At 35.2% G+C, this 23,622-nt stretch overlaps 1 protein-coding gene and 1 long non-coding RNA gene across 5 annotated transcripts in view; one reads left to right on the forward strand and one right to left on the reverse strand.

Moving 5' to 3' along the window:
- LOC141458643 (rho GTPase-activating protein 20-like) overlaps positions 1 to 23,622 on the forward strand; it is a 626,814-nt gene that overhangs the window by 555,144 nt on the left and 48,048 nt on the right. The gene's annotated exons all lie outside the window — the stretch shown is intronic.
- LOC141458652 (uncharacterized) lies at positions 13,076 to 19,492 on the reverse strand. The gene is made up of 3 exons (XR_012461089.1): positions 19,144 to 19,492; positions 14,327 to 14,396; positions 13,076 to 13,408 (listed from the first exon to the last, which is right to left on the reverse strand). It is a non-coding gene; the product is annotated as an uncharacterized lncRNA (long non-coding RNA).

Genomic DNA, 23,622 nt, shown 5'->3' on the forward strand with positions numbered 1-23,622 from the left:
AATATGTGGTTAACTGTGTTGCTTGAAGTTTGAACCAAAGCAAAACGGTACAACACAAAAAGAACCACAACAATAACGAAACTGAAAATAATATTAGAGAAAAACTATTGGAAGGAACTTTATGGTCTGTAAATCTGTATGTCTAGTCTTGTATTTTCTAGATGATGGAACAAGATGATTGAACACTGTCTTCCATATTGGGGACCTTATGGTAATGTTTGAAAGCTTTTCTTTTTTTCTATTGCGTTGGCCAAGTCTTCGTTCCGCTTGACATTCCACATATACTTATGGCTCTTTTCGTCGGAAAAGTGTTTTCATTATCATTGTGGAAACTCTTGATCTCTTCATAAAAACTATTTACTGATTCTTGCTTGGTAATTTTATTTTTTTTATTTTTTGTTGAACTTCTATTTGCTTGTATCAGGTACCAAATCTTGAACGGGTTTAAAGGTGACGGAAGATCACCTAAAAAGTCAACTATTTTATTTATTTGTGAAGCTTCAGCCATATAAATGAGTTCAGTATTTTTTTTTTTTTTTTTTTTTTTTTTTTTTTTTTTTTTTTTTTTTTGGCGCATCAACAGCTGAGGTCATTAGCGCCCGGAGCTTTTTCCAGTGCACTGCCGGCCTCCGGACAGTGTTCTCTCGTTACAGACAACACTGTCCATCACCGGACAGTGAGCTGTAAGAAGCTCCTAGGAAGAGAAAATCTAAGGGTCAGCTGCTGGATTCGAACCCGGGAAGTTCAGTATTTATACACAAAAAAGTAAAAGTAATAAAAATACTAATCTTCTATAAAAATGAATATAAATAGGCAACAAAAACAATTACTTAACCCATATTGTTGAAGAATGAACTAGAAAAGAATATAAATATTAATTCAAATTATAATAAATTAATATTATTAAAAAAAAAGGAAAAAACCCGCTTCTTAAAATAAAAAAGAATATTAAGTCAATAAGACTACTGTTAAAAATAATTAAAAATATAAAAACCATAAATGAAAAACACTAATCATACATAAGCTATTCCTTCAAAATGAAGGACCACAATTTTAGCGTATATGCAGTAAACAAAAATCATTTATCTAATTGATCTCTACGAGGGTCGTTTGAAAAGTCCGTGCAAAAATAAAAACTACTTAATTTTTTGGGGGAAAACCTTTTTTATTTTTCAACATAGTCTCCTTTTAGGCTTATACACTTCGTCCAACGCTGCTCTAGTTTGTTGATCCCTTCCGAATAATAGGATTTTTCCAAGTCTGAAAAATAGCCATTCGTTTCTGCAATCACCTCCTCGTTTGAATAAAATCTTTTTCCCGCCAGCCACTTCTTCATATTGGGGAACAAATAGTAGTCCGAGGGAGCCAAGTCTGGAGAATAGGGGGGGGGGGATGCGAAACGAGTTGGAACCCTATTTCCATTAATTTTGCGACCACAACTGCTGAGGTGTGAGCTGGTGCGTTGTCGTGATGGAAAAGGACTTTTTTGTGGGCCAATCGTGGTCGTTTTTCTTGCAGCTCGGTTTTCAAACGGTCCAATAACGATGAATAATATGCACCTGTAATAGTTTTACCCTTTTCCAGATAGTCGATGAGGATTATTCCTTGCGAATCCCAAAAGACAGTCGCCATTATCTTTCCGGCCGAAGGAACGGTCTTCGCCTTTTTTGGCGCAGATTCCCCCTTGGTAACCCATTGTTTAGATTGTTCTTTGGTCTCAGGAGTGTAGTGATGTATCCATGTTTCATCCACAGTGACAAAACGACGCTTAAAGTCCTGCGGATTCTTCTGGAACAGCTGCAAACCGTCCTTGCAACACTTCACACGATTTCGTTTTTGGTCAAGCGTGAGCAATCGCGGCACCCATCTTGCAGATAGCTTTGTCATAACCTCGATACGCGCCAGTAGTGCTATCTCTCTGACTTTGCACGGATTTTTCAAACGACCCTCGTATATAGGACAAACGATCAGTACATGTTGGAGGGTCTCGATTTCATTGCGATTATTGCAAATTGGGCACAAGAATTATAATGAAAATAGCATCTAATTCTATTCTTAAATGAAAGTCTCAATTGGCTAATAATTCGCAACTTGACGATGCTAGTTCTGAACTCGAGATAATCCTCACCCAAACCCAGGGTACTGATAGATCTGTAGAGTAGACTATACCGCGAGTTAATTGCAATGTTCACATCAATACTTAAATAGTGATTACTGAATTTCTTGTTTATGTCAGATACCATTCTTCGGGCTTCGAATGTACAGTTCAGTGACAAAAAAATGTTCAGCACTAATTGTAACAAGCAGTCAACTAAATATAAAAGAACATAGAATTAATTCGAACATGAGAGATTTTTAATTACAAAATAGATTCTTCACAAATTAAAATAGCTCATCAGTTTCTCCTAACTATAAACATCCTCTTTTAGAATCAGCAATCTGATCTCAAGTGGTATGCAAATCACATAATATTGCTGACATTTCTAACAAGTTTATTTTTTTTGTTTCAAGTTTTATCTGTTTCAGCTTTTAATTTTAGTTTACAAAGCATTAAATTAGTAAGTTTTGTCAAATTTGAAAGAAAGATACAATAATTTAAAACAATTAAAAGAATATTTCATTTCTTGCGCTTTGTACCATAAAGTACAATAAGATTCCTACTCCATTAGCAATTTTCTGTAAAGTAGACAAGTAATTGCCTATTTTTGTAGGCGGACTTTAAAGGTCCAACTACCAAATTAGGTGCCATGTACGGAGGTGACTAGCAATCTTATTTTACTAATAAATTCTCGTAATAAATATCAAATAAAAATCCAAGGCTCAGAGATCAGGAATCGAACCTACTAAACCAACAATACATCTTAGCTTTGCGGGCCTTGCCTATAACCACTCGGCTATCGTGGGCACCCTTGGCAGTATAACTCATTGTTTCCAATATTTATTAACCCATTTTCTGTAAATTTAATTAATTTTTTTTTTAATTCCCCTCTCATCTAAAGTTTTCTTTAGAATTTCTTTAAGCATTTATTTTGTTATTTTTTTAATCTTTAAGCTAAGCTTTGTGAACATTTCACTCCGTAAAAGAACCAAATATAATATGCAATAAAATTCCTGCTCATTTAGCAATTTTCCGTAATTCTGAAACTGTTCATTGTTCAACGTACTGTTCATTGTTTGTTTGCCTTATTCTATATTCACTCTTTTTTAAGAATTTAAGCGTCAAAATAAATTTTGTAGCTTAATACATTGAATAGAATCTATTTGAATAAAAGGAAAAGTCAAATTATCTAAGAATAATTCAATTGTCATAAAGTTATTGTTTTTCCTTTCATTTAGTTGTACTTAATTTTATTTCGCGCTACTCTCTGTCTTTTAATATTGAAGATACGAATTATTGCGATAAAAGTCAAATTTTCACAAATAAAAATCATCTTGTGGTCTTCGTGAGATCAACAAAAATGATTGTTGCATATTGGGTTAGTTCATGTGAGTGTGTTATGTTTCAGTGTAAAACGAAAACAGCGCTGAAAGTTCAGATTTAATATTGTGGTACCATCAGGGTATCCACTGGGAAAAGATGGAGTGTGAATGATGCCTTATGAAGGGCCATTTTTTTTTAGTAAAGAAAGGTCCACCATTTTGTTTTAACTGTCTTAAGGGTTGAATGTATTGTCTGAATCGGGTTGCAAGAAATTTGAAAGGTAATTTATTTTATTGTACTTAACGGATTTTCTAGTTTCACCAAAATGACTAAAATATTTTTCTGTTTGGTAAAAAAACTTGGTTAATCTGTATCATTGTTTTAGGATTCTTTCTGTTTGAGGTTAGCTTTCCTTTAAGGTTTACATTTCAGTGTAAAGTACAAGTTACAAACTTGTTAAATGTTGGTAGGAATTCTTATATGACTCGGAAATGTTCTCAGTCTGAATTATAATCTTGAAAATAGTACAGTTTTGGACCCCTTTAGTTGTACGAGGGTCGTTTGAAAAGTCCGGGCAAAAATAAAAACTACTTAATTTTTTGGGGTAAACCTTTTTTATTTTTCAACATAGTCTCCTTTTAGGCTTATATACTTCGTCCAACGCTGCTCTAGTTTGTTGATCCCTTCCGAATAATAGGATTTGTCCAAGTCTGAAAAATAGCCATTCGTTTCTGCAATCACCTCCTCGTTTAAATAAAATCTTTTTCCCGCCAGCCATTTCTTCATATTGGGGAACAAATAGTAGTCCGAGGGAGCCAATTCTGGAGAATAGGGGGGATGTGAAACGAGTTGGAACCCTATTTCCATTAATTTTGCGACCACAACTGCTGAGGTGTGAGCTGGTGCGTTGTCGTGATGGAAAAGGACTTTTTTGTGGGCCAATCGTGGGCGTTTTTCTTGCAGCTCGGTTTTCAAACGGTCCAATAACGATGAATAATATGCACCTGTAATAGTTTTACCCTTTTCCAGATAGTCGATGAGGATTATTCCTTGCAAATCCCAAAAGACAGTCGCCATAATCTTTCCGGCCGAAGGAACGGTCTTCACCTTTTTTGGCGCAGATTCCCCCTTGGTAACCCATTGTTTAGATTGTTCTTTGGTCTCAGGAGTGTAGTGATGTATCCATGTTTCATCCATAGTGACGAAACGACGCTTAAAGTCCTGCGGATTCTTCTGGGACAGCTGCAAACCGTCCTTGCAACACTTCACATGATTTCGTTTTTGGTCAAGCGTGAGCAATCTCGCGGCACCCATCTCGATTCAAACGAATGCCAAACACAAAGAAATAGACCGATCTGGCTGAAACTTGGTGTGTGTTCTTCCAAGAGATGCTACTAACTAAACATAATCTCGATACGCGCCAGTAGTGCTATCTCTCTGACTTTGCACGGACTTTTCAAACGACCCTCGTAAAGGTTTCTTTAGTAAAAGTGTTAGGACTTGGTTAACATCTGGCTTAAGATGTCCACCCTTTAAGCGATCTTTTCTGCAGCAGATGATTTGTGGAGAAGTTGTATTTTTTGTGTATTACAGCCAATAATTCGCTTCAGTGATTGTCATCACGCACTTTTTTCTCGATGATAACCAATTATTATTATTATTATTATTATTATTATTATTATTATTATTATTATTATTTCTTTTTATCTATAGTCAATTCCAAAACGATGCTAGCCAGTGTAGAGAAATAGAATTTCGACCACGAATCCATAGCTAGAGCCCCCCCTAAACTCTTTCTCTTTTTTACAAAATTATACGTTTATCTTCGTATTGATAGTTTAGGAGTAGAAGGAGCTTTGATCAAGGACGAAGGAAACTTGATGTAGAAGGATGAAGACAGGAAGATGATGAAGGTGGAGGGAACCGCATTGCGGAATATAGATATCGAAAGTGCCTCTCTTGCTGCACACTGTGATTTCAACTCCCATTTATTTCCCTGTTATTATTCATGTCCAGGATTCACGTAGCAGACAACAACCCAGCGGCATGCCTAACAAAGTGATTTGGATACCCAGGCTAGAAAAGAAAGATAGATTCAGAAATTCTTTATATCTATTAGGTGTGTATTTTTTTGAAGGTGGTCGTAATATTTTGCGATTGGAATATACTTATTGACAGAAATCTATTATTGTTGGATGCATAATTTTTCCTTTTTTTATATTTAATGCTACAGTCAGATTGTTCAATTCTCTTTTATTGTCAATTTGATTGGACAATGTTTTTATTACATTTTACGTTGGGAGTTCATTAACCTCTTTAGGCCGAGATCATTGAGCTACAAGAATTTCAGCTTCATTTTACCTCTTGATTGAAATTGATTCTATAATCTAGCAGTTCTTAAGTATAGTTAAATCTCCAGGATGCCAAATCATAAGAGTAGATACAGGAGAGTCGGTAGGTCTTGAAATCGAACTTGTCGAGCATGTGAGATATTCCCTGCGAAGGTTGAGTTTAGACTCCAAGCCTTGCTCACTTCATTTAAGGGCCATCCCTTGAAGCTCCTTGCATACTTGGGAGATCCTTAATCTTTGTACGTTTCAACAGGACTTCATCAAATTTCCTCTTTCTACACCAAGACCTTGTGTTTCTCAAAAGTTTTGGAGGAAGAGCTATCCTAGGAATTTATCTTGAAAATATGATTAGGTTCGCATTGCTAGATAATATCCGCAACATTTGCTGACTTGAAAGCTCTCTGGCCTTGGTTTTTCCTCCCCGAGAAGTAACATCCTTAGCCCAGACAAGCCCCTCACACTGACACAACACCAGTGCAGTGCCGTTTCCTCCTCCTCTTCCTGACAGAACCTACAAAGGCTGTATCATCTGCCAGGCCCCATGCGATGCGATGTGTTTTCTGAGCCTGCAGAGTGGCCAGTTAATAGGCCTACAATCATCCTTATAGCCCTCACGGCCTTGACGGATTAATTCTGTAGTCAGCCTTGGTGAATAGCCCACGATATTTCCTAGCACTGTGAAACCAGCCACAATTTCAATAAGTTTCTGATTATTTGGCCTGAATAATGCTTGCTGAATTGAAACAGTAGGTTAGAAAACTGAAAAGAACGATCACAAATCTCCATTTTGTGGACAAAATTACAGGTTCACACTCATCGTTATGCACCTGAGGTGCATCAAATTTGAGGGTTCTACCTCTAACGGTGCCCCAATAAGTAGATTGCTTGGGAAATCTCAGTGTCTTCGAGGAAGAGGTAGTAAAAAAAATGATAAAAATTTGGGCAAAAATAATCTAAAATAGAGAACAAGGAACTGATAAAAACTAACTATGAAGTGATAAATCTTGGAATTCATAGAAATCCATTCTACTAGTTTAGAATCAACGCACAAATGATTACGTTAACATATGTTTCAGCTTAATCAATATTGTTGAGATGGAAAAAAATGAGGGAGATATAGAAGGCTGTGACTATAGCACACATTTACAGCATTATATGGTCTGTGATGCGTGCGTTTGCGAGGTACGTGTTTGAACCACAATCTGAACTGGGTAGATATACCCACTGGCTCCCTCTTAAACATTACCCAGAGCCCACATCCTTGTAGGCCTATTTCTACTGCTTTTTTTTTTTTGCTATCTCTTTCTTTTAGAAACTGCAGCTAGAATGTGATCCGCTGATGTCAACGTCCCGGGAACGGCCGCGTGTGTTTATAGCTAACTAACTGCGTAGAACTTCCTTCTAGTTTCTTCTTAATCTAAACGTCTCTTCGACTTGTGTCCCCTCTTGATACTTAGAGGACTTTGTTGTTCTCAGTTTGTAAAGAGGCTACTGAGTTAGATGGAACAGCTGGTCACACTACAACTACCACTGTTTACTAAACATAACATACTCTTTGCTTTTTTTTTTGTAAACAACTTGTTAACTCAAATTAGACAACATACTTTAAACAATGTGGGTCAAGAACAAATTTTCAAGTTTATTAACCAGAAAGATGTAGTGGAGAGGGGAGCACATTTGAACAGAATTTACATTTTCTGTTACAGAGTGCACAGAATCGTATTATTGAACCTTTTTATCTTGTTTTCTACAACTTTCAAGTCTTCTTAACAGATCTATATCAATAAACAGTTGGTACTTTACTATATTTTTTTAATTTATAATTTTGTGACAAATGTTATAATATCTGCCCCACAGGTGGGGTCACCTTTGAACACAATATAAAATAGAAAGAAATGCTATTACTTTACTCTGAATCTACCTTCTATCAGTTATTTCTCTCGACTACTACATTACTTTCTCTTTTAAACCACTGAAATCTAGTTGAAAATTCAAGAATGACTCAGTTCGGGTCCCCCGAAGTGATGGGTTTAGGAAGTTTGAACAAAATATTCGGTTTGTTGCGCTTCTTAATGTAGGTTCGGACCACTTTCCCCTTTTCTGCGATTAAACTAAAAAAAGTCACAAACTTGCAGGTCGGTAGGGCGGCACATTTTAACTGTGATGTTGAAATGTGCCCCCTCTCCTTCCATAAAAGAAAATATAATATCCACCATTTTTTGGCAAGCAAATAGACCAGATGGTAATATGGACTTACAATACTTACACGTTGTCCACTACTATCTTCCAAAGCTGCAACAAAAATTTTTACTACCACCTAACAAAATAAAACATTCCTCAATTCTAACTTCACCGAACAATGAAAACGAAGGGAAACTCTGTCAATTATACAACAGGTTTACCAACAACATATGAAGAAAATTACCTATCATAAATTATTTAAATATTTGGCGAGAAATTAAAACTGTTCAAAGGTGCTCGCCGCTCCCCTATTTAAATTTCTTAGGCACATCTGTTGGCTTCTTTTTTTAATATTTCTGTATCTTTTTCTGAAAATACCGATTATTTAACGGAGATTAGAGGATTCTAGTCCTTTTTAGGCTCTGGCTAGAGCCTTTCCAAGTTCAGGTACGAAAGCGTGGATTGCCCAGTGTCACACTTCTCAGAATATAAAAAAGAAGAATTAGTCTCAGAAGTTTCGAAGGATCTAACAAAATTAAGAATGTAAACTGATGAGGGAAGGGGATTAGCTATGTAGGGTAGCGAATTGGATTCCCACGGAGATCTGAGATTCGGATCCAGCTTAATGACCCTTAGGTTTTCTCTTCCTAGGTGCTTCTTATAGCTCTTACTGCACTTGATGGACAGTGTTGTCTGTAACGGCGGTGCACTGAAATAATAAAAAAAAGCTCCGGGCGCCAACAATAATCTCAGATGTTGATGCACCTTAAATTAATATATGTAAAAATCCAAAACTAATGTACTTAAGTGAAATCAATCTTCACACGGACCGCTACGCTTAGAAGATAAGAACAGACGTTAAAATGGAAGAAATAAACTTCAAATAAAAGACGTAGTAGAAAGGAAACAAATAAAATCGGAGGTTCAGAGATTACATCATATCTGGCAGGTAAACCGCCTCTCCCTGCAAGACATTAAATGCAATTCCAGTATTTACCGTTAATGTTGCATTCTTTCTGTTATGTAGGCACTTGTAAGAGAGGTTACATCTTTGAAAATCTTTTATAATTTACATTATTAACCAATATTGGGTAATAGAATTTATAAGATGGAAGTTATGTCTATAAAAACAAAAAAAAAGAAAAAGAAGATTGTGAGTCTCAAACTAGAAGTAAAGAAAGAATCCCCAGTGTGAGATAAAAAGACAAGCTTGTTTCTTGTATTTGTGGTTGACCTCCAGATACTCGAATACCGACCTTCTGAAGGATTCGCCCAAGTATCCTCAAAAGCTATTCAGGTCGTTACGAACGGTACACAAGGCCGGGTATACAAAAGTTGTTGTTGTTGTTGTACATGCTAGCCTACAGGCCCCAGCTAGGCCACCACCGCTTGCCCAGAAGAAGAGGAAGTTACATTGGGGCGGGGACAAGGTTGCTGCTTTGTTTCTCTGTGTGCGTGTTTAGGCTCCTATAAGAACATACACACACACTGGAAAGACATGACTCTGGATGGTCCCTCTGTTTTCTGGGTCAGATCACAGTTTTGCTCAGGTTGGTTACTTTGGCGCCCCCCTACTCACCAAAAAAAGCCAGTTTTATCCTGTTTTTCTTCTAAATCTATCAGCCATTCGGATAAATTTGATCATTTATTTTATTTTTTCTAAATCTAGGCTCAGTTTTTATTTATTTTATCCTTAAAGTTGTAAACTTGAAAGGATAATAAAAATATTTTAACTGGAAAGAAAATATTTAGGTCAAATTTGTTCTGTTTATTTTTATAACACGAGGAATTTGGCCGATCTTACGGAATTATGTCATGGGGCAACTATGCAACTGTTAAAAAAAAGAACATTTACCGAATCGTACATTCCTTAAGGAATCAAAATTTTTCCAACATATTCTGTTAATCCCCAAAATTCTTCGACTTACTATTAAGGCACCATATCTCCCCAAAACATTGAAGACTCTTCACCAAAGGGGTTCCTTTTTAACTAAAATCCTTCTTTTGGCTTTCTCCAAATTTGCACTCTCCCACATCTGCAGATTTTTAGACTTACTATTTGTCTGCAGTCAAAACCGTGGGGCTATAAGGATAATTGTGGGACTAGTAAACTGGCCACTGCAGGCGCAGAAAACACACGCATCGCATGGGCCTGGCAGAGGATAGCCTCCCCTTCTTTTATTGTATTATCTCACCATCTAGGATACGTACAACTTCTTCAGTCGCTTCCTGTTCTATAGGCAAGCATTAAGCATGCCTCTCCTTCAGTGGCAGACTTAACTTAGCATTACTCAATCTCAGGAAATATTCCAAGAGCATTGCTTTATTTTTACAGTAATTTAATTTATCTAGGTAATAGAGTAGATTATACGTTACAACGTAAAGTTAAGCATTGATCTGAGCTATTAGTTCCTACCAGGTCAATTCAAGGCTGGTTTTGGGACTGTCTGGGTGCCCTGAAGGAAATTAGTGACCGAAATAAGGTCTTTCTGGTTTGGGTACCAGGTCATTCAGGATATAAGGGAAACGAAGCAGTAGATTTATTGGCCCGAGAAGGCACTGCGGGACACTTTGTTGGCCCGGAGCCCTGTTTTGGGGTTCCGAAGTGTGTTAAGTCTGTGACCATTAACTTATGGGTGCAGAGTAGGTCTCAGGAGTGGTGGCTTGCCACCACTGGGCAGAGACAGGCGAAGGAGCCGAGGCTGACTGCAAATTTAATCCGTCAAGGCGGTGTGGCTATCAAGGATAATTGTAGGCCTATTTACCGGCCACTGCAGGCTCAGAAAACACATGCATCGCATGGGGTCTGGCAGATGATAGCCTTTGTAGGTTCTATCAAGAGGAGGAGGAGGAAACGGCACTGCACCGGTGTTGTGTCAGTGTGAGGGGCTTGTCTATGGCTAAGGATGTTACTTCTCGGGGAGGAAAAACCAAGGCCTGAGAGCTTTACCCAGGAGTCGCTCTCCAGCATTAAGAGTCTGATTAAAAGAACGGGTCTGGAGGGTGAGCTTTATAGTAGCTCCCACTACTCTAAAGCTCACCCTCCAGACCCGTCCTTTTAATCAGACTCTTAATGCTGGAGAGCGACAATAGATCAAAAGTGGTCGCATTGGCGTAGGCCTTGAGGCCGCCCTATTAGAATCTCTAGTTGTCTAGTCATATGGCCAGTACATCCTTCCATTGTTGCAAGGTATCCTCTTTATTGACGCTTGAAGAACTATACTAAATACATGGACTTTTGGCCCCGGCCGCCTTGATGATAGTCAAGCTTCAAACAAGAATGAAGGGATTTAGAATTTGGTTAGATTTGTGAATTGTACATTCGTCATAGTCATATTTCGTAGTATGTACATTTAATCGGACTTTATTTTGACCACCGTTAAATCTACCTCCCAAATCTGCTAAGTCAGAACTAATATCAGTACTCTTATTTGTATTCTAATTAAAGCGACTTTGAAGTATCCTTCGAACTCCTTTACTTTAATTCCTGTTTAAATGTACCCTGGAGATACCCATCGCTTTTCGAATCCCCCTTAAACCTCCGCTGCTTGATTTCTCCACCAAGTTAGTAGTCTATAGCTTGATCTACAAGAGTAGTAATACTTAATTTATTAATTTTATTATTTAATTTATTGTTTATTTTGAGTTATACTGCTCATCCACATACTACAGTTGGTAAAACCTAATTTTCAGCACTTGAGAGGTCCTGAATACAGATATTTCTCTTAAAAACTGAAAAAACCGGAAACCTGAATATTAGCGCAATAAACTTAGTCTAAATAATTTAGAAACAATACATTAAATACGCGAGGCACAATATGTTGTTTTACTGTAAACACGTTGATTTAGCCAAGCTGTATAAATTATTATACATATTCGGCGCCTGTACTTCCCTCAATAGAATTCTGACGTAGAAAGAGGGTGAGAGGTGGGATGTTGTTTGTTGCGGAAGTGGTCTAGATGGAGACGCATCATTAAGGGAACAAGTTAAAGCAAGCAAGTTGGATTGTAGCGGAGAGTCGTTTTCCAGGGCCAGTCTAACAGAGATGTAAGATGGTCTGCTTAGTGACCGACCCACAAGGCAGACTGCTGTAGTTCCTTTTAGATCATGGTAGCTTGGCCAGGAATTCGCCATCTATAGCGCCACTTGTTATCTACTTGCACACCAACAACACCATTACACAAACTCTCATCATTTATATTTAAAAAAATCATTTTTTTTTATCTTTATTTTCATTTACTTTTAGAATTTATAAATAAAAATTGACTCGTTAATTAATCTTATCTATTTTTGTCGCACTTAAAATTAATTCCAATTATTCGTTGTGATTTGTTTTCATTGTAAGAACAAGCGATAAACACCTGTATTTTTGTTAATAAAACATCTATTCCGATAGTTTGACCTGATCGAAAACAATGTTTAAGATTTGTAAGCGATTCGTAAGGTACGATTCGTAGCAAATAATAATTGTTGGCTTGTCCAATCTACGCTACTGGCCAGTGCACCTAATTATTGACAAGACAGCGTGTCAAACCAAATCTCTATTACGGTGCGATCGACGTGTATACTCGTTGTGAAAAATATAAAATTGCCATTAACTATAAAAACTCGAAATTTTAATAAAATACAATAAGAATATTATTTGGTGGGATGTTTCCTTTATCTTACCAATAGAACTGCCAAGTATTTTATACGGAGGGGGGTGGAGGGAGTCAGCCAAATGATAAGTGGTTGGTACATGTTTGGTCTCCGCATTAGAGTTTGGGAATTACGGACACAAATAAAAGCTCTCAACCCTTGTGCAATGCCGTTTTTACCTTAGATAGAGGTTCAGACCTCAGTACGAGCATGATTTCATTTTGTACAGAATTCAAAGCTCTTTTCTTCCTTGTAAAAGCTCTTGCGTCCCCTAGTTAACTAGAGCGCAATGCATACGTGAGGCGGTGCAAGATTTTTGAATGAGCACAGAGAATGCTCTGGTAATCTCAAGCCCCACCCAGAGATTGCAGAAAAAGTCGCTTGCAGTGACTATTATGACGTTGTAAACTCTTAGTTGTTTTGCCCTGAGTTAGACGTGTTTACTCGTACACGCACACTGTGGGTTTTTTTTTTTTTTTTTTTAACTAAATTCCACGCTTAACTGGTGATTTACATAGCTGGAAGATTTACATAGCGCTCCAAGTCTAAGCAGGGTTCAAAATTTATGGATCTAAAGAACAAATCAAAAATAATTATAATAATGCATAAAATATCGAAATTCGTCATAATACTTTATTATTTTATGTAAAGCATATTTTCTTTTAAAAGAAGGTTGCTTCTCCTGCATAATATTTTTTTTTTCTTTAATCGCAGAATTCACTTTAACGTCCAAATTCTCGCACTGGGACGAACTAGGACAAATTGGGGTACAGGTAAAGGTTAAATTTTCTAAAATCTTGATGTCTACAGATGGATCTACAAATATATAATTATTCAATCAATGGTACTGCTTGCTTTAAAAATACTGCTTATGCAAAAACTTGACTAAAAATACAATAAAGATCACTACAGTTCGTAATTCAGGTTCTAAAATCTGTTTTTAACAATGGGAAAAGGTAGAGACTTACATGAACTGAGAATGTTATATACCTATTGCTATTCACCCAATCATTGCATTAGTTATAAGAAAATTACTTAGTAATTGTGTATTACGTAAGCGAGCAAGTTTTTCCTTGAAAGAAAGTATGAATCTTACAGCAAGCGTTGAACTCTTCAATTCCAAATAATTGGTGGTTGTAAAGGAGTCAAGTTATATAAAGAAGAAAAAAAATGATAAAGTTATTTGGAATAAGTTAAACAAGAAGTTATCACGAATAGCTCTAACAGTGTTCGGTCTATAGTTTTTTTTTTCGAAACAGAAAAAAAAACTAGAAATAATAATCTTAGATTTAAAAAGAACTAGGTGTGCGCCAACTGGGGCGTGACCCTGGCGAAGTAAGAGGTAACAATACTGCCAATTACTGTTCCCCAGATCTACCGCTGTGCGCTGTTGCACTTCGTCTCTATCACCACTACTGCATTCTTCTGCAATTTATTATCTCTACTATATTGGGGTGTTTCCAAAGTGCTCCATTGCGTTCAAAATTGTAATTAGATTGGTTGGTACGTATTTATCATTCTTTATTTCTCTAACTCTGCAGTCCTACCAACTTGTTTATTTTAACACCAGAAATGAATTGAAGTTCTGGATCTGTTATTTACGACCAGATAAGGGACTTGTCTAGTTTAGGCATTATTTTTCTTTTGAATATTAAAAACTATAAAGTAATTTGCATGTCATATCTCACTAAGCATCTTTTTTTGATATCTCCTTCGCATTTAAAGAAAACTTACATTTTTTTATTTCATTTTTTGCCTCTTTCACTCCACGTCAACGCATTCTTCTAGACCAGCATCTCCCAACCTGTGGTACGCGAAAAATAATCAATAATGGCGTTCATAAACAAATTTAAAAAAATTAAATCATAAAAATATCAAATAAACGTTTTTTCCTATAATTCAAAAAAATTATTTTAATTAATAATATTATACAGCAAATTTATAGAAGTAATAAGGTTAGTCTGTCTCAAGATATAAGAGAAAATATAATAGCACATTTATCAGGATTAAAATTATCTTTCATTGAGTATTTTCCAAAACCCGAAAACAAATGATAATTGGATTTCAAACCACCTTCTATAAAGAAAATTTAGGAAAAGCTACATCATTATCAATAAAAGATAAAGAAAATTTAACAGAATTATCAAGTGACAGAACTCAAATGATAACTATGTAAAGATCTGCTTAAAGAGACTGGATTGTAATGAGTAGCTCTATCCAAGCAACATTAAACTTAATTGGTACTTAAAGGTAAGTTGAATGCTTAAAAGAAATTAATTTAGAAGATTTGGGCACAAATATAATAATCCTAAAGAAGAACTTTGTAAATTAATTAATAATTTTGAAGAGAAAAATATGTACGCACTTTTTAATTAATTAAAAAAAGTTTTAAAACTAAGATCTTACACCTTACAAAGTTTATAAAGTGAAGATGAACTTGAACTCCTTTGTAACAGATACATTGTAACTATCTCTGTACAAATAAAGATACTAATAATAAAATAACACACTGGGAATAACAAATTTCTCGAAATACAATCATTCTTTCGAAGTGGTACACCACTGAACATGATGTTCTACCAAGTGGTAGGCGAGCCAAAAAATGGTTGGGAAACGCTGATCTAGACATTTTGCATCTTCTAAAAAACTTTTATCTTACATTTAGAGGTGTTTGCTTTGGTACCTAAGATCTAAGAGGATTTTTGGTCATTTTTTCTTCTTCTACTGTGTAGAGCAGATACCAAAAACCTCTAGTACACACTAATACCAATGGAAGTACACTGCAGATGAACATGTCCAGTTATTATACGTAAATACAAGAACACAGTAAATCTAACGTCTAGGTAGCGTTTAATGGCCGAATAGCTTCACAAAAACCCTGTAACTAAACCCTGTGGTTCAAGTCTAGATCCAAATCATTCATTCATTTTATTAAGTGGCCCTAATAATTTTCTTGGAGAGTTGAGCTGTTGTTTTCTTTTATTTCTTGAAGCTTAACTACCTGCATTCATACAACCAGCTTGTCAACTCTTGCACAAGAACATCGAGCTTTTTCTTACAAATTCCGGGCGAATGTAAGTTCATTACGACGATATAGGTAGCTTTGGTAGTCTGCGAGAAGAACTATCTTGTTTTTTGAGGCAATGACTTAGATATTCAAGCGTAAAACTTGATGCAGGCATTTTCCCGTAAAAAATGTATCTGTGCCATAAAGCTGAACTTTTTTAATTAATCAATGATGTGAACATTTAATCATAAAAACTGACCTTGATTACTTGATTTGTAGGTTAAAATTTTTTTTAAATTAAAATTGCTTTTTAAATAATTTGAAAATGTCAGCATATGATAATATAGAATTTCTTCGGAGACTACAAAAAAGGTTTCTTCAAACCCGTCTATATACGAGGGTCGTTTGAAAAGTCCGTGCAAAAATAAAAACTACTTAATTTTTTGGGGTAAACCTTTTTTATTTTTCAACATAGTCTCCTTTTAGGCTTATTCACTTCGTCCAACGCTGCTCTAGTTTGTTGATCCCTTCCGAATAATAGGATTTGTCCAAGTCTGAAAAATAGCCATTCGTTTCTGCAATCACCTCCTCGTTTGAATAAAATCTTTTTCCCGCCAGCCATTTCTTCATATTGGGGAACAAATAGTAGTCCGAGGGAGCAAAGTCTGGAGAATAGGGGGGATGTGAAACGAGTTGGAACCCTATTTCCATTAATTTTGCGACCACAACTGCTGAGGTGTGAGCTGTTGCGTTGTCGTGATGGAAAAGGACTTTTTTCTGGGCCAATCGTGGGCGTTTTTCTTGCAGCTCGGTTTTCAAACGGTCCAATAACGATCAATAATATGCACCTGTAATAGTTTTACCCTTTTCCAGATAGTCGATGAGGATTATTCCTTGCGAATCCCAAAAGATAGTCGCCATAATCTTTCCGGCCGAAGGAACGGTCTTCGCCTTTTTAGGCGCAGATTCCCCCTTGGTAACCCATTGTTTAGATTGTTCTTTGGTCTCAGGAGTGTAGTGATTTATCCATGTTTCATCCACAGTGACGAAACGACGCTTAAAGTCCTGCGGATTCTTCTGGAACAGCTGCAAACCGTCCTAGCAACACTTCACACGATTTCGTTTTTGGTCAAGCGTGAGCAATCGCGGCACCCATCTTGCGGATAGCTTTGTCATGGTCCAAATGTTGATGCAAAATATTATGTACCCGTTCATTCGAGATGCCCACAGCACTAGCAATCTCACGCACCTTCACTCTTCTGTCATCCATCACCATATCATGGATTTTATCAATGATTTCTGGAGTAGTAACCTCAACAGGGCGTCCAGAACGTTCAGCGTCACTTGTGCCCATATGGCCACTCCGAAAATTTTGAAACCACTTATAAACTGTTCTAATCGAAGGTGCAGAGTCACCATAATGTTTATCAAGCTTCTCTTTAGTCTCCTGAGGCGTTTTGCCTTTCATAAAGTAGTGTTTAATCAACACACGAAATTCTTTTTCGTCCATTTTTTGAAAATCACTCGACTTCCTCGATTCAAACGAATGCCAAACACAAAGAAATAGACCGATCTGGCTGAAACTTGGTGTGTGTTCTTCCAAGAGATGCTACTAACTAAACATAACCTCGATACGCGCCAGTGGTGCTATCTCTCTGACTTTGCACGGACTTTTCAAACGACCCTCGTATATTCGAGTATATTTCTTTTTTACTTGTTATGTTTGGATCCCAAATAAATCAAGTAATGTGATGTTTCGAACTTTCAATTCAAAAATGGTGAATTCATACAAGTCGCAAAAATATCGTGATTTTGCAAGCAGTTATCGTGTTAAATCGTGTTAGTTCGCCAATCTCTTTTCATTCCATCATGGTTACATCCTATGTAACATCCGGTAAAAACTATAATTTTATAAAAATATCTTTCATTTAGAAATTATCTAACTTTTGTTAACTAATGTAATAACTTGCAACACGTAAACTTTATCTAAAATTAAGAAAATGTAATTTTTTTTGTAAAACAATTATAAAAAAACTAAATTACACTTTCTAAATATTATGCAAATATTCTAATCATACTGTTGTATAAGTAAATTTTTAACATTATATATTTTTTTTTAATTTTAGTAATTTGGAGTTCCTGAAGTGGGTAATACAAAAAATAATCTATAATTATTACAAAATACCCTAAAATTGTTTTGGCGTTTCAACGCTGCGAAATGATGGATTCCTGTTACTATAGTTACACAAAGAACAATTTTACAAATTTTGCTTTTTGTTTTTTAATGAATGTTCATATTCTTCATCGACTCTCATACCTTGTTCTCTATTAACTGTATTCGACTTCCTCTTTGTCGTCAACTTTATTCTATTGGTTTATCCTTTCCATTTTCTTCTATTTAAACTATATTTCATTCCTATCTTTTGAATTTTAACCTTTTTGCTTTGCTTCTAACCTGGCTATCACTCGTGTTACCGTTATATTTTTTTGTGCTTAATTCTTTTCCTAAATTGCTGACACTTAATGGAGGCAGCAACGATTTAATGTGAGCAATAATTTTGGTTACTGAAACTTCTAAATTAGGGAATATTTTGCATTTATTGTTATAATTTGAAATTGATTTACTATCAATCAATCAATTCCAAATTATAACAATAAATGTAAAATATTCCCTAATTTAGACGTTTCAGTAACCAAAATTATTTATTTTTTAAATTCTGTACGAAACACATAAAAAAATGAATTGATTTTAACGTTAATTAAACGAAATCTTTCAAAAATGTGTACTTTGTTTTAATATTTGTTTTAAAAAAATACAGCTTCTTTAATTATTCATAAGTTTGAAAGTAATATGGCGATTAAAATGATTCCAACTGCATTGTCTTTATAGCAAATTATATTTAAATAAACTTTGTACGATTACATGTTTTGCTAATAATTTTAAAAGATACAAAAGATTTAATTAAGATTTTTTATTTAAAAAAAAAAAAAAAAGAAGCAAAACAGAGTTATAACTAGAATGAATGGAAGAAAATGATTAGAGAAGGATTACGTGATTCTAATTTCGGTTAAGCTATAAGGATGGCAGGAATACAGAGTACTGATCCATCCATTGGCACTGCATTGTGGGAAATAATTAGATAGTATTGTAATTAGAGTATCATTAGCAAATTGTTTGCACAGGTTTTTCTTTAAGAAACTAGTTGATTTAACGTGGCTTGAGTATGTATAGTTTTTAGTCTAGGACTTGTTTATATAGAGAGAAATGCGGAGGAATACATAGATTATTAGGAGTATAAGGAGGGTATATAAATATGAGCTGAACAAGGAGTTGATGCAAATTAAGAGCTGAGCTGACCGGCCTCAGTTGGAATGCGAACCGCTACATTAAAACGGTTTCGGGACTGCGTCCTCCCTCTTCTCCGGGCTAACTGGGGCCTCTCCGGACCCTCCACTTACACAAACACACTCCATCACATATATATATACATAGGTAGCTAACAGATATATGTACATACAAACAAACTAAAATGTCCACACATACCATTAGAATGTTTTTCTTTATTTTATTATTTTCAGGTTAATCAATATTGAAATACACAAAACAGTTTGTAATTGAAGAATATCTCCTCACAGCTGAGACAGATTCTTTTATAATACAGAAAGACCATTTTTTTTTTTACTTTATTTAGTCTTACACAGTTATCTTTATTAATATTTTAATTATAAATCACCATGGTAACTGTATTTAATTCTTGTTTTAATAAAAATTTTATCTCGTGACTTATTGCTTTAGATATAACTCTAAACTTGTCAAGAATTGTTACTATCTTACAGTGTATTATAATCGTCAAGATTTGTGGTACAACCCTATCGCCACCTTTTCCCTTGAATTGGCCTCACCTTATTTTGACTTAACTAAATTGAGATTGTGCTAGAGTTTGCCTATAGCCCCTAAACTCAACCTGAATCAGTTGTTGAACAACAGCAGGCCTTCCGTAAGACATTTGCTGACGGAAATCACTCGGATAGTCCGTGATTTGTCACTTGATAGCTTAAAGTGTTATTACTAGGGAACGGATTCGTATGTATTTACATATTTTTTTCTAGGCAATTTACAGACGTTTTTCAACTAGAAGTATTAATACTGACACTTTTTAAGCCGTTTGAGTCTACTTTTATTTCACATATTTCCACATATTTGGATGTTATCGCATATTTATACATATTTGATTAAAATAAATAAATATTTCTACATATTTAATCAAAATATGTACATATTTTTTCATATTTTTCATTTTGGGTATATTTTCATAATTGGGAGGTGGTTGACAGGAACTGTGAACCACAGACTGTAGGGCTGTGAATCACAGTGGGTACAATGGTTATTGTAATTTACACAGAATGCTGCTAAACAGTGACGGGAACTTGTTAGTTCTTTGAAGTTGTCTGACGTTGTCTGTTCTTTCAGCTCGTTCGTTGAAGTGTCCAATTCATTTCGTTCGGTCACTTAGTGTATTCTTTTTTGGGTGAAATGCCACGAATATCGGCCTCAAACAAACAACTGGTTGCTAAATATCTTCGCGAGTTTCCAGCAGAACTTTTTCGAAGTGATGGAGACATTTTGTACTGCACAGCTTGTGACAAGCGCGTTTCTTGCTCTCAACGTTCCCAAGTCACCCAACATATTGCCACCGGATCGCACATAGAGAATAAAAACAGAAAGAAAGAGAGGACGTCCTATCAAGCCTTCCATACATCTCCATCATTAAGTAAGTCTATTCTGAGTACAGATCTGTGTCGGGCTTTGGTTAGAGCAGATATCCCTTTCCACAAACTTAAAAACTGGTAGAAGTACTGAGCAAGAACAAAGGGTGGGAGACCATCGGCCAGATTTCTGATATTATCAGTGGAACAGAAGTCACCTCAGATCATCGTGTACCCTTTACAACCAACGAGATAACTTCTTTCAGCAAGGCACCTATAACATCTGTAGATGTTGAACGATCTTTTAGTCGTTACAAGTCCATCTTACGCCCAGATCGTCGTCACTTTACGTTCCAACATTTGAAATTCCATGTGGTTGCAAACAACTTCGAAGAGTGAAGTTTTCAAAATTGAAAATTTAACACATCTTTTTATAAATTGTAAAAATGTTCTTTTCTTGTATAAATAATTATAACTTGCCCCCCCCAAAAAAAATTCATTTTCATAAAAAAAAAAGTCCATTTTACTTAAATATTCCAGAAAATATTTTAAGAAAATCACATATTTTCCACATAATTGACGAAAATAAATGCATATTTTAATTTAATATTTGGCATTTTTAAATAAATAAAAATCCGTTCCTTAGTTATTACATTTCTTTATTAAACAATGTTAACTTAAAAGAAGTACATATATTTTTGCATTGATCTGATAATAGCAATATTAAACAACTTGCTTTTATATTTCCTAAAATTAGAACTCAACTATACTTATTTTTATTTTAATTGTTCTAACCTTGGATTGGATGGTATGTAAATAAATTTAAAATGACAAAATTGTAATGGAGTACAACCTAGATTTAAGGAACTATTTTCTACATCTATACTCTACCAAGGATGAGCTCATCACTATGTTTAGTTAATTACAGATCATCACAACTCTTTGTCTTCATGAAACGATGAAATCTGTCATCGTTTTGTGTAAAGAAGTGTTAAAAAAAGACAATCAGCACGTGCTTTGAAGTTTCCTCTATCTATCTTCCTTAATACCTCCTTTTTATATACTCGTATTATTCAAGTACTTTCAGGACTTTGTTTTGCAAACTACAAAAACATTTTGAATTTAAATTAACTGTAATAATAATTGTTAGTAAAGATAGTTAAAACTATTGGCAATACATCGCGCATCTGACTTGTGCAATCAACTAGGAAGAGCATTGCATAAATACTATAGTTTGGCGTGCCTAAAATGCATTTACATGAATAATATTGTATTCATGGTGGTCTAATAGATTTCTTTTTTACTATTTTTTGACAGAAAATTCTATTTTAAGGCCCCCATCTTGGGAGCGTGATTTTTATTGGGCTTTTCTGTAAAAGTACTGTACGCTATTAAGTACGCTTTTATTGCTAACACAATACAAAACCAAAAAGAAAAAAAAAGAAAAATTAAATGTGTTACTAAAATTTCAATTTGGTTAACAATTCCAAAATAGAAAGTACCATTTATGGATGCAATGGATTGTTCACTATTTCTTAGTTGAATTTGTCACTTACCAATTTTGGCATATATTTATATACAGTTTATTTGAGTAATTTTTGCTACTTTGGCCAATTTGAGAAACTATGGATGTATCTATCTTTATGGGATGAATTTAAATTTGTAATTTCTGTGAAATTGCTGGCATTTTTAGATTATTATTCTTAATTAAATTTGAGCCTTAGGAAATGTGTAAGAATTTCAGAAATTTTTATAAACGACTGCTCCAGATTTTGTTTAAATTCGAGCGTGAGTTCTATATTTTGCGCTTTATTCAGAAGAGATCTATCATTGCTGAATCAACAAACGATCATTCAGTTTAAACATCATCATTAGCCCTAGAGACTGGTAAGGTTTTAGGTATTTCTTGGTGACCTATTCTTTAAAAATGAATTAAGGTACTTTATTTATGATAAATATTTTATTAATTGATTGTAAACTATTACATGAGATGTAACTATAACAGTAGACTAAAAGAGAATGTATTCACAGCACGAGTTACAGATGAGTGTAGAATGAATGCGTACGGGCAAACATCCAGAATCTTAGCATTAACTGCCTTAGTGGTTGTTCGTAAAGGTTTTCTTTGTTTTGTTTTTTTTTCCTGAATATTTTATTTCTTTTTTAACCTTGGCCATTTCTACCTGTCCTCACACTTGGCAATCTGACAGAAATGTTGAATGCGTACTATGTGCGTGCTGGAGCACTTTTAATTAAGGCCAATAAATATGTATCAAGGTGTTTTGCTAGTATATTGCGTACTCTTTATGCGTTATGTTTGACTTATAAGTGGATACAGTGTTGTTTGTTATGTGATGTGGTGCCATAGTTCTAACGATTCATGTAAATTAGTGGTTTGATTCAAAAGTTATTGGCTGATCCGAGCCATAGGATTGCCAGTTATATAAGCTTGTCTAATTAACTCGGATCGTATGGATTTGTGAGTTGGAATAAATCATTACAGGACTGTAAGATGGAATTTACATTAAGATGCAAAAGGATTGTGCATAGCTTGAATTGGTTAGGTACCCTATAAAAGAGTTACTTTCTACAGAGTTTATGAAGCTTCATCTTAAGTAATTGCAAATGCACTACGATAAAAACGCATCTTGTATAATGCAGTAAACTGCAATATCGCCTGTCAGTCCTGTAGTGCCACCTTTTTATCACATTTTTACAGCTACTTGTTTACCCACTGATGATGCCTAACGGTTTAGTAACGATACTCCTATTTGTAACCAGTGGTTACTTTGGCTTTACAGCTCACTGACAATGTTTTCTTTAACGGGAGAACACTGTTCCGAGACTGGCATTTGAACTGGGAAGGCACCCGGGCCGCCAGTGACCGACCATAAGTTATGACCAAAAAAAAGAAATAAAATCACTATTTGCGGTTGACCAATTTTATTATTATTATGCAGTCGTGTGCAATGAAGTGCATCTCTGATAGTGAGGATACTCTATTGCTTCTAAAGCTAAACTTAAAAGTTTCACATATTTGTTGGTTGCAGTTTGTGGGTGATATTTAAGAAATGAAACCAGTTGCTCTTCAAGATTTTATATATTTCTCGTCAAAAAAAAACATTGATTTTATTAAATATAGTTTCAAATTCGATATTAGGACGTCCAAATTGACGAAATGCACTTCTTTCTACAGAACATTTAGTGCATTCTTACATGCCGGCAATTAGGTACATAATTCCTCAGAGGTTACAGTAATTGTGTCTTGTTACTAAGATATTTATTTTGAGTTTTAGTCAGTTATGAATGAAAAGAA

The sequence above is a fragment of the Rhodnius prolixus genome, unplaced genomic scaffold (assembly GCF_049639745.1).
Source record: "Rhodnius prolixus isolate KJV_2025 unplaced genomic scaffold, Rpr scaffold_5, whole genome shotgun sequence".
Classification (NCBI taxonomy): Eukaryota; Metazoa; Arthropoda; class Insecta; order Hemiptera; family Reduviidae; genus Rhodnius; species Rhodnius prolixus.